Raw genomic sequence first — 11,359 nt, 5'->3', positions numbered from 1 at the left:
CTTGAATGGAAGACACTGTCCTTATGGCAGAGGTGGTCTGTACGACCAGGGATCTAGAAATTCTTTCTCAGATAGACCATAACAGTGCTCCTGACTGGAGGCCCAACTGTCTGGAAGCAGTCGGGGCTTTTTATCCCTGCACCAGAGAGCCTGAATAGACATTACAAACGATTTACAGATGCAGAGGATAATATCCAGATGGTATACTATACCATTTTCCCAACCCCTTCCAGCTATTCCAACTAAAATCCCCAAAAGTACACCCAGTCAGATGGAAGCAGCTTCTCTAGAATCAAAAAGCCTGCTAGAAAAAATAGTCATCTAAGAGGTTCCCCCCAGACCAGAGAGTACCTGGAACTTACTCAAGATTCTTCTTGGTGCCAAAAAAGACAGGGACTTAAGGTGAATTTTGGAACTCAGCAAACTAAACTAGGCTGTTCAGTACAAAGTTCCAGATTGTCATGTTTCAGTCCATTCTGACATTTCTGCACAAGGATGACTGGATGTGCTGAATAGATCTTCAGGATGTGTACCATCACATAGAAATGAACATGTAACTCCAGAAGATACCTACACTTCCTGCTGGAAGCCAGTCATTACCAGTTCTGAGCATTGCCGTTTGGTCTCACCACAGCCCCCAGGGTGTTCACCAAATGCATGGCAGTCATTGCAGCTCACTTGAGACTGCATGGATTCCAAGTGTTTCCTTATCTAGTCGACTGGCTCCTGACTGCTTCAACCAGGCATCAACTGATTCAAAAAAGGACTATTTACTCCAGCTGTGTTCCTATCTGGGAATATCAGTTAGTTACAACAAATGTCAGCTCAAGCTGACTCAGGGTCTGGAATTCATAGGTGCTCATCTGAATGCAGTCACTCAGATAGCTTCTCCCTCTGCCTCAAATAGACAACATACAATCACAAGATCTCAAGAAAATAGTTCAGAAGTCTTCCCTTCAAGCCAGATTAATATTTCATGCCTTATGCTTAATGGCAGCGGGAATCACCCTTGTCCTGTTGGCCAGGATCCATATGAGAATCCTTCCGTGGACACTGGCCACTCAATGATCCATTCATGGACAGACATTATCCACGCCAGTGAAAATCACTCAAGCTTGCAAAAATTACCTTCTGTGGTGGATCCTCTCCAATCAGCTCCATGAAGGCTGTCCTTTTGTTCTCCCTCAACACAAGGCTGGAGTGACCACGGATGGTTCTCAGCTCAGATGGTGGAGGGCACGCATTTCTTGGGAAGGACAGTCCAAGGCACATGGTCTCCCGAACAGACCACAATGCATATCAATGTCCTGGAGATGAGAGCTGTCTTCCTAGAGTTACAGGCCTTTGAAGACACTCATCTAACCAGGACAATTGTGAGTCAGATGGACAATATGTCAGTAGTCTGGTACATCAACAGACCGGGAGGAACCAAATCTTACCCTCTTTGTCGAGAAGCTATGAGAGTTTGGCAATAGGTGAGCTTTCCCAATTGCTTTCTAATAGTAATGCACATCCTGGGGAAATCCAGTGTGATGGCAGACAAGTTAAGCAGGTCCATTTTGATACCTCTCTCAATGTCAATGTGCTGGAGAGAATTTTCCATCAATGCAGCCAACCATGCTGCGATCTTTTTGCTTCTCCCCTCAACAATGAATGCAGCAGGCTCTTGCCCTTATCCCCCCACCAGCGGAGTCACTGAGAGATGGTCTTCTTCACACTTGCCCCTTGATCTCCTTTATGCTTACCCCCACCGTTACCCCTCATTCCCAAATTTCTACAGAAAGCATCTCAATTGAAGAGCACAGTTATCCTCATTGCCCATTACTGGCCTTGTCAGATCTGGTTTCTGTTCCTCTAGCCTCATCCTATACATCCTCCCTGGGTTTGGATCCAACTCCAGACCTCCTGTCTTATCTTACAGATATGACACACCCAGACATAACAGGCCTCAAGCTGATTGCATGGTTTCTCCAGTTCTGTTGATTGCTAGATCGCCCAGGCTCTTCTCCCCTGTCCATCACATCTTATCTTCCAATAAGGCTTCCACCAGAAATATCTACAAGAGTGAATGGAAAATATTTGTTCTTTGGGCTGTAAATAAAAACTTAGGCCACCTTTTCAGCACCAATTTCAAATGTCTTTGACTTTTTTGCCACAATTTTCAGTGATGGTGCTAGTTTCTTGACTATTAGAAATAAATTAGCAGCCATTTCCAACTTTCATTTGGGAGCGAATAACTCTACTTTAGCTTCCTCTAAAGTTTGCAAAGCTTTTCTAAGAGGAAGCATTTTACTCAGACCCCCATTAAAAGATGCCACTCCTCCTTGGGATTTAAATATCAAGCTTCAGGCCTTGACTCAATCTCCCTTTGAATCTTCGGCTAAATCTGACCTCAAACTTTTGTCTTGGAAGATCATTTTCCTAGTGGCTACTATATCCACCGGAACAGTATATGAACTAGAAGCTTTGTCTTCCCAACCTCCTTATTTAGTTTTTCACAAGGATAGGGTATTGTTATGGACAAATCTATCCTTTCTACCAAAGGTAGCCTCTGAGTCAAATATTAATCAGGTCATTAATCTCCTAGTTTTCTTTCCAAAGTTCTCAAACAAAGGAGTCTATATGCTACATCTATTGGATGTACACAGACAACTACGTTTCTACTTTCACAGAACCAAGGACTTAAGAAAATCTGAATAATTGTTTGCTTCATTTTCTGATACCAAATTGAGCAAACTAATATCTAAAGTTACTTTGGCCAAATTGTTAACTGATTGTATTACCTTTGTTTATAAAAAAAATGGGTTTACCTTTACCAAAACCTCCAACAGCCCATTCCATGAGGTCTGTGGTGATTTTGTCAGCTTTTTTGTCTAAAACTGTCTTGGAGGATGTTTGCACAACTGCAACTTGGGTTAATCCTCATTCCTTTATTGGTCATTATAAACTGGATCTGGTCTCTAGGGGAAGAACAGCCTTTGGCTCAGCGGTGCTCTGGAATACCCTTCCTTAGAGTCCTTCCAGGATTTAGGGAGCTGGGGACTCTGTCCCAACAGTTGAGAAATGACTGAAAATGACAACATCATATAAAAACGTTATGTGCTCACCAACTGTGTTGTCCATTTTCATTCTTCCTCAACTCCCCACCCTCCCACCCCCTTCCTTTAATTCCTTCTGGAGTAATCAAAGAATATTGTAGAAGCCTCTGTTCCTTGTTTGAGCTCCAGCTTCCTCTCTTTTTATGTTTTGCCACTGTCCTGTTGTACCTAGGGGCAGCAAATTCCATATGATGTATGTTAGGTTGTTGAGGTATTATGGTCAAGGGAGGACTTGGCTTCATAGCTCAAGCTCATTCCCTTACCCACAATATTCCCTTCTAACAAGAATTATCTCAGATTGAGTTTGTCCTCCCTTCAGCCTACATTCTGTCTATAGCAGCTAAAAATGCAACAAAATACAGTGAAAATTTATATTAACATCACAGTAAAGAATGCATAAAGGAAGAAGAAGAAAGAGGAAAAAACAGAAGCTCATCAACAGTCAGGAAAAAGAAGGATTAGTGTGGGGAGAGATCCTGTCCTGAAAAATTTAATATGGTGGCCTAGAAGGGTGGGCCTGGAGTTCTAATACTCATCAAGCCAATGGGAACATGACCAGAAAAATAGATTTCCAAGAAAAAACTTTTAAGCCCACCCTGGCATCTGGTTCAAATAGGAGTTGAATCAGGGCTTGAAAAAGTATATTTTAATTCCAGGGTGCAGTAGGGTCATTAATTGGGGGGGGGGGGGTCGTAGTAAAAAGGTACCTTTAAGAAAAGTCTTATATAATCCAGATGAAGCCAAAGAGGAAGGGTTATGTCCTACTTGAAAAACTGAGATAGCTGCAAGTTGAATCTTAATAGTAGAATAACTATGACCGCTGCTAAATATGGAAGCAGGAAAATCTAGAATAGCTGAAATGGGTGCTGAAAAGGGGTCTAATTATCTCTGGGCAGCCCAAAGGGAGAACCTTTCCCATTTACTCTTATACACCTTTCCAGTAGAATCCTTCTGAGAGGATATGAGGATATGTTTGACTGAAGAAGAAAACCTGGACTGTCTAGCCATCATTAAAAGTAGAGAAACCATGTGGTCTACTTGAGGGTCCAAATGTCTGGGTGAATTACTCCTGCTGTGTGAGAAAAGAGATCCTGGTTTAGATCCAAAACCCAAGGTGGGTGCACCAGATGAGGCCACAGAAAGGGAAACTTTTAGTTATGTACTTACCATAACTTTAGATGTATGGGATCCATCTCGCCTACATTCATGACAGATGGGTTCGGAGCCGATCCATCGGCTCCGACTCGGCACTAATACACTAGCACGAAGTCTCTCATTGGCTGGGCTACTCCCTATCCCAGGATGCACTACACCTTCTTCCCCAGATCTTGTTTGTTCGCTTTCATACATCCATGCAAACACAGAAAGGTAGTAATCACTATAACCAACTAAAGTTCTTCAAGAAAGAACACCAAGAAAAAAGTGACTACAGCTCCTCTAAATCCAAATGGAAGGGGGAAGGAGGGTGGGTACTTATGAATGTAGGCGAGATGGATCCCATACATCTAAAGTTATGGTAAGTACATAACTAAAAGATGTAATGGGATCCTATCTCGCCTACATTCATGACAGATGGGACAGCGTCCCTAGCACCTACATCCCGGGTGGCTCATTGGAACACACTCCTGAGAACCGTGGAACCAAAGGAAGCTCTGCCTCGAGAAACCACATCCAATTTGTAATGAGAAATAAAAGTGTGCGGAGAAGTCCAGGTTTCCGCAGCACAAATATCATCAATGGATAACTTGGAGTGAAAAGCTACCGAAGTAGCCATAGCCCTGGTAGAATGAGCCTTGACTGGAAAGGGAAGGTCTTTTTTGGCCTGTAAATAAACAAAGGTGATACAATCCTTAATCCATTTTGATATGGAGGCTTTTGATACTGATTGACCCAATTTGTTCGGTGCAAAAGAAACAAATAATTGATTTGATTTTCGCGTTTGAGCAGTTCTATCCAAATAAAAACGTAACTGTCTATGTACGTCCAATTGATGCAAAGTATATTCTGCGTTATTAGAGAATTCTGGGAAAAACACAGGGAGTTCTATGGTTTGTTGCAAACAGAAAGAAGAGGCCACCTTTGGAATAAATGCAGGATTCAATTTCAAAGAAACTCTATGTTTGTGAAAAATCAAATAGGGAGGATCAGAACAAAGAGCTTGAAGTTCTGAAACTCGTCTAGCAGATGTTATGGCTACTAAAAAGGCTGTTTTCCAAGACAGAAATTTTAAATCAGAGGTAGCAGCTGGTTCGAAAGGACGGGCAGTTAGGGCAGCAAGAGCCATATTCAAATCCCAAGGAGGAACAGGATGAGATAAAGGAGGCCTAAGGAGCCAAGCTCCTTTAAGGAACGCCTTACAAAGTTTGTGAGACATCAATGACGGTTCAAATGAAGCATGAAAATTAGAGATTGCCGCTAGTTGAACCTTAATGGTAGAAACTGAAGATCCAGACTGAAACAGGAAGGCCAGAAAATTCAAAACTTCCGATACTGGAGCAGTGAGAGGATCAATCCCTCGTTCTTGAGCCCAGAAGGCAAACCTTTTCCATTTACTGGAATAAAGTTTGATGGTGGAAGGTTTATGGGAAGAGGACAGAATGTGAACCACATCCGGCGAGAGAGCATTATCTCGGACTAAGGATGGAAGTGGAGTAACCATGCTGCCAACTTCAGGGACCTGAAAGACGGATGAAGCCGCCCTGACTGATGAGTCAACAGGTCTGGCACCGGATCCAGAAACCATGGACCTTCTATCGCATGCCTCTGTAGGAAAGGGAACCAAACTTGACGAGGCCAGTGCGGGGCAATCAGAATCATCTCGCTCTCCATGAAAATGGCCTTCTGGATCACCCTCGGTAGGAGGGGGAACGGAGGGAAGGCGTAGAGAAGACCGGAGGGCCAACTGTGGGTCAGAGCGTCCCTGGGAATCTGTCCCTGGGAAGGGAACAGTGTGAAGAACTCTGTGCATTTCGCATTGTGGGGGCTGGCAAACAGATCGCAGCAAGGAAGACCCCATCTGTCGAAAATTTTCGCAGCTATACTCTGATTGAGGGACCACTCGTGGGGCAAGAGAATGGTCCTGCTTAGTCTGTCCGCAATCACATTGGACTTCCCCGGTATGTGCGTTGCCATTAGAAAGCGGTTGGTAGCTACCGCCCAGTGCCAAAGTCTCATGGCTTCTCTGCATAGTTGGTAAGACCTGGTACCCCCTTGCTTGTTTATGTACCATACTACCGACATGTTGTCGGATAGGATCGCAATCGGGCCCAGTGGGAGAGCGTGATGGAGAGCTTGGAGTACCAATAGTACCGCTCTCATTTCCAGGACATTGATATGCAAATGTGTTTCCTGGCTCTGCCATGTGCCTTGGACCGACCTGTCCAGGTAATGACCCCCCCACCCTACCTGGGAGGCGTCCGTGGTCACAGTGGCAACGGGACGTTGAGGAATAAAAGATCGCCCTTGGTCGAGATTTGACTGTAGAAGCCACCAACGCAGATCTCGACGGCAACTTTCCGTTATTATGACTAAGTGGTTCAAGGGTAGTTCCTGATAAGACCATTGAACCGACAGTAGCCATTGAAGAATTCGCATGTGAAGTCTGGCCAAGGGAACTAGAAGTATAGTCGACGCCATCGAGCCCAACAGTTGTAAGATCCGATGGGCCGGGGCTCTTTGTAAGTGAAGGCAGGATTTGACTTGATCTTGTAAGATCTGAATTCTTGCTGCCGGCAAAAAGGCGCGCATTCTTTTTGTGTCTAAGTCTGCGTCTATGAAAGTAATACGCTGAGAAGGCTGTAGTACAGATTTTTGCAAATTGAATGTGATCCCCAAAAGGCGGCCCAAGGTGAATGTAGCTCTGAGCGTTTGGAGAAGTAGATGCTCTGAGGTGGCTGTAAGGAGCCAGTCGTCCAGATAAGGAAACACCTGGAATCCCAGACTTCTCAGGTGAGCAGTTACCACTGCCAGACATTTGGTGAACACCCTGGGGGCTGTGGTGAGACCAAAGGGCAGTGCTCGGAATTGGAAATGACTGGCTCCGAGGCGGAAGCGTAAATGTCTCCTGGACTCTTGAGCTATGGGAATATGATAGTAAGCGTCCTGGAGATCTATTGAGCACATCCATGCATCTTTTCCCAGCAAAGGAAGAATGGATTGAAGAGTGACCATTCGGAATTTGGACTTCTTGACGAAACGATTCAATGAGCTGAGGTCCAATATGGGCCTGAAGTCCCCTGTCTTTTTTGGTACCAAAAATAATTTTGAGTAAGTTCCTGATCCGATCTGGTCGGTGGGGACAGGCTGGATGGCTCTTTTTTCTAGCAGCTTTGAAATTTCTAATGCTGCTTGATCCCGCTGACTGGGTGGCACGTCCGGGATTTCCCTTATAGAAGGGGGGGGTTTGATGAAAGGGATGATATATCCTCCGGTAATAATGCGGAGCACCCACTGATCACTTGTTATGGATTCCCAAGCTTGTGGATGCGCCGCAAAGTGACCCCCGACTGGCTCCGGAGTTGCACAGTCGGGCAACCACTCAGGAACGCTGGTTGTATGAAGAACCACGAAAGGAATCGCGGTCTCCAGAGTTACGGGGGCCTCTGCCACCTCTGGGGCGGCGTCTTCCAAAATCCCCCCCCCCCGCCTCTGGAGGGGGAATCACTGGGTGGAGTAGGGAAAGACTTTTGGGATTTTTTAAACCACATCTTCCCTCCTCTCCCAGCCTTGGGATAAGGCCTGGAAGGAGCGGAATAACGGGCCCCAACGGCAGTCAAAGTCTTGCCCTCCTGCTCGCACCGAGTGAGTGTGTCCTTCACCTTGGGTCCAAACAACGATGACCCATCAAAGGCGTCGTGAAGAAGACTTGAAGGCCTCCGTGAACGAACACAAGCGTAACCAGGCTTGTCTCCTAAGGGCAACGCCTGTTCCAGCTGCTCTACCGCCCTCGGCCGCATACGAGATGAGCCTCATGGACGAGTTGACGATAGAAGAAAGGGTAGTCATCTGTGCGCCAACAGTGGAGGCCAGCGCTTCAGGTAGATTACCAACAAGGGAGTCATTTAGCTCTTTGAGAAGATCCCTTTGGAGCCTCGTAAAATGACATAAATAATTCAGCGACCGTAAGGTAAAGGCCGCTGAGGACAGGGTACGCTTCCCGTACCTATCCATACTCCTAGAATCCTTATTAGGAGGATGAATAAACGTCGAAGCCTCTGCCACGTCCTGCTGTGTGGCAGAAGCCACCACCAAAGCATCTACCGGTACACCCTTAGTAAGAAATTCTTTCTGGGGGCTGACAAGATTTGTTAGGCCTCGCAGGCACCGGTTCCACGGAATCAGGGTGTTCCCACCCCTTGAGAAACCACATCAAGGAGCTCATCGAAGGGCGGAGACACCCAGGAGGCGGAGGGCTGGGCCCCAAAGGCCTTGAGGAAGACTGACTCCTCAGTTGAAGGGGTTTTGGCTTGCCAGTCACCTCTCTGTCTCAGAATCTCCAAGATATCTGAGAAGGAGATATCATCCGAAGATGATTTGGGGGACCCTTCAGCGTCATCGAGGTCAGTATCTGATGCAATAGACTCATCTTGGGAGTCTACGTGCTTCCTCTTACACAATTTCTTCCGTGGAGGTTCGTCCGAAGCAGTTTCGGACGGACCACCGGGAAGAAGGGAACCCCCAATCGGGGTATCCTCAGGCCCTAGGGCCCCGCTGCTGGGGGGCTGCAATGTAACAGAGGCACCAGTCTCCAGATCTAGGGACGGTGAGGTAGATTCTAGTTGAACCGGCAAGGGCATGGCCAGCGCGCTCCTCATGGCCTCAAAGGCCGGACCTCCAGAATCCAAGGAAGTCACTGGTCAAGAGGCCACGATGGCACTGGGAATTCCAGCAGCCGATGCTCCGAGGGGAAGACTAGGCACCGAAGCACCTAATCCCAAAGTATTCCCCTCGGGCCCAGACGTAGAGGTCGCAGTGCCAAACCCTGAACCGGAGGACAGGGTAGGAAGCATGGTCGGAGCCGAGAGGCCTGATAGAGGTCTCTGCTCCGACCGTATGGCTCCACATTGCTCCACCACCACCGGCTCCAACAACTCAGAGGAGGTTGGAGGAGGAATCAAAAGTGTCGGGGGGGGGGGGATCGGCTCCGAAGCAAACTGTGCTGGGGCCGGGGCCATTTAGCAAATACTGGAGATTGGAAGAGCCTCTGTAACACCCTATCCAGGTCCGAATCTGATAGTCTCGAGGATTTAGAGGAGGTAGACACTCGAGAAGATTTTCCTCTCGGCTCCGAGGAGAAGGGGACCGGCTCGAAACGGCTCCAATACTGTCGGCGCCGACTCCACCAACTCATGGACCACCATCGGCGCCGAGGAAGCCTTTCTTCGAGCCGAGGGTGAAGAGTCTGAGCTGCACACTTCCACCGGCTCCGAAGCCATTGGAGCCGATGGAAGTGATTCACCTCTCGATACTTCAACTTGCGGCTCCGAAGACAATGGAGCCGAAGCCGGAGGTATCGAGGCAGACTCTTCGACACTCGGCCCCGAAGTCAATGGAGCCGAGGAAGAAGAAGTCAACTTTTTCTTTTTAGAAGTCGGCTCCGACGGACTTGTCGGAGCCGACGATCTTTTCTTTTTGGAAGCAACAGGTGGATTTAAAGCTTCTTCAAAGGAGGGTTTAATAAGCCCCTTTAAAATGAGCTTGTTCTTACGCTCTTGAAGAACTCTAGCAGAAAAGGCATGACATACACTACAAGTTTCTTGTAAATGTTTCGGCCCCAAACAATAAACACAAATACAGTGGCTGTCTGTTATGGACATTTTATAACTGCACCGAGTGCACTTTTTAAACCCTGACTTCTGTTCTTTAGACATAGTACAAGGTATCTAAGAAATAGAGTTCACCACAAATAAAGCACAATAAGAAAAAATAGCGCCAACTGAAAAGCGCGAGACACAGTTGAATTTACCTCACAAACAACTGACGAATACCAAGGCCAAAGCCCTCTAATTTAAACGGGCTTGGCCCGTAGGTACAAGAAACACAAAGGAATTAACTAACTAGTAAAATAAATCCTTTAAACTAACACTACACTAGGATAGGGCAGAGGCCCTCTAACTAAAACGGGCCTTGCCCGACAATAAAAAGGGAGAACAAGTACCAGACAACACTTAGCACTCAAACTTTCACAAATAGGTTAAAGAAGCTGTTAAAACAGCTGTTTGGTTAATATCTGACAAAAAATCACCAGGTCAAAGACCAATAAGGTAAAGATAAATCACTTAGCTCCAGCCAAGTCGAGACCACGTCCAGCTAGTAAAGCGGCAAACGAGATCTGGGGAAGCAGGTGTAGTGCATCCTGGGATAGGGAGTAGCCCAGCCAATGAGAGACTTCGTGCTAGTGTATTAGTGCCGAGTCGGAGCCGATGGATCGGCTCCGAACCCATCTGTCATGAATGTAGGCGAGATAGGATCCCATTACATCCATATTTGTTGAGGTCAGAACTGAGCAATGAGGATTACTTTGCACTTCCAGTAAGATGCTTTCTGTAGAAATTTGGGAATCAGAAGGGTAGGAGGAAAAGTGTACAGTAACCCGGGGTCCAACTGTGGACTAGAAAGTCTCTCAATGACTTCCCCTCTGCAGGGATCAGGACAAAGTACCTGCTGCACTTGGAGTTGAGAAGGGAAGCAAAGAGATCACAGCATGGCTGGCCACATCAACAGAAAATCATTTCCGCCACCACAGGCTTGAAAGACCACTCGTGAGGGAGCTTGGTATGCCTGCTAATTTGTCTAACAGCATGTTGGACTTCCCTGTGATATGCATTGCCAAATGAAAGTGGCCAGACGAGACTGCCCACTGCCAAACTCTGAACCTATAAGAGTGGGTGGGCAATAGGAAGTTCACCCTGGGGATCACTTCAGTGGTCTTGCTTGACAGGGGCACTGGGAACTAACTTTGGGCAGCATGATGCCAGGCAATTTTCTTGGACTAGGCTTATATAGGCTCCAGGGCCATTAGCCTAGTACACACCTATGAACCTATGAACCTCTAGACATAGGGAGTAGGACCTGGTTTCCCCTGCTTGTTGATTTACCACACTACAGACAAATTGTCTTTCTGGATGGCAAACATCCTTGGAGGGAGAGCTTCTTGAAATGCCTGCAATACTAATAGGATTTCTCTCATTTCCAGGACATTGATGTGAAGATTGGCCTCCAACTGGGACCAAGTGCATTGGACCATACTTTCCAAGTAATGT

The 11,359-nt window shown here is 46.6% G+C and overlaps 1 protein-coding gene across 1 annotated transcript in view; it reads right to left on the bottom strand.

The window, feature by feature from the left end:
• Nucleotides 1-11,359, bottom strand: part of CFB (complement factor B) — a 2,501,566-nt gene that overhangs the window by 1,917,762 nt on the left and 572,445 nt on the right. The gene's annotated exons all lie outside the window — the stretch shown is intronic.

Source organism: Protopterus annectens, chromosome 9.part0 (assembly GCF_019279795.1).
Source record: "Protopterus annectens isolate FY-2018-M chromosome 9.part0, PAN1.0, whole genome shotgun sequence".
NCBI lineage: Eukaryota > Metazoa > Chordata > Ceratodontiformes > Protopteridae > Protopterus > Protopterus annectens.
Note: the sequence above shows the minus strand (reverse complement) of the source record. Positions and strands in the feature narration are given on the sequence as shown.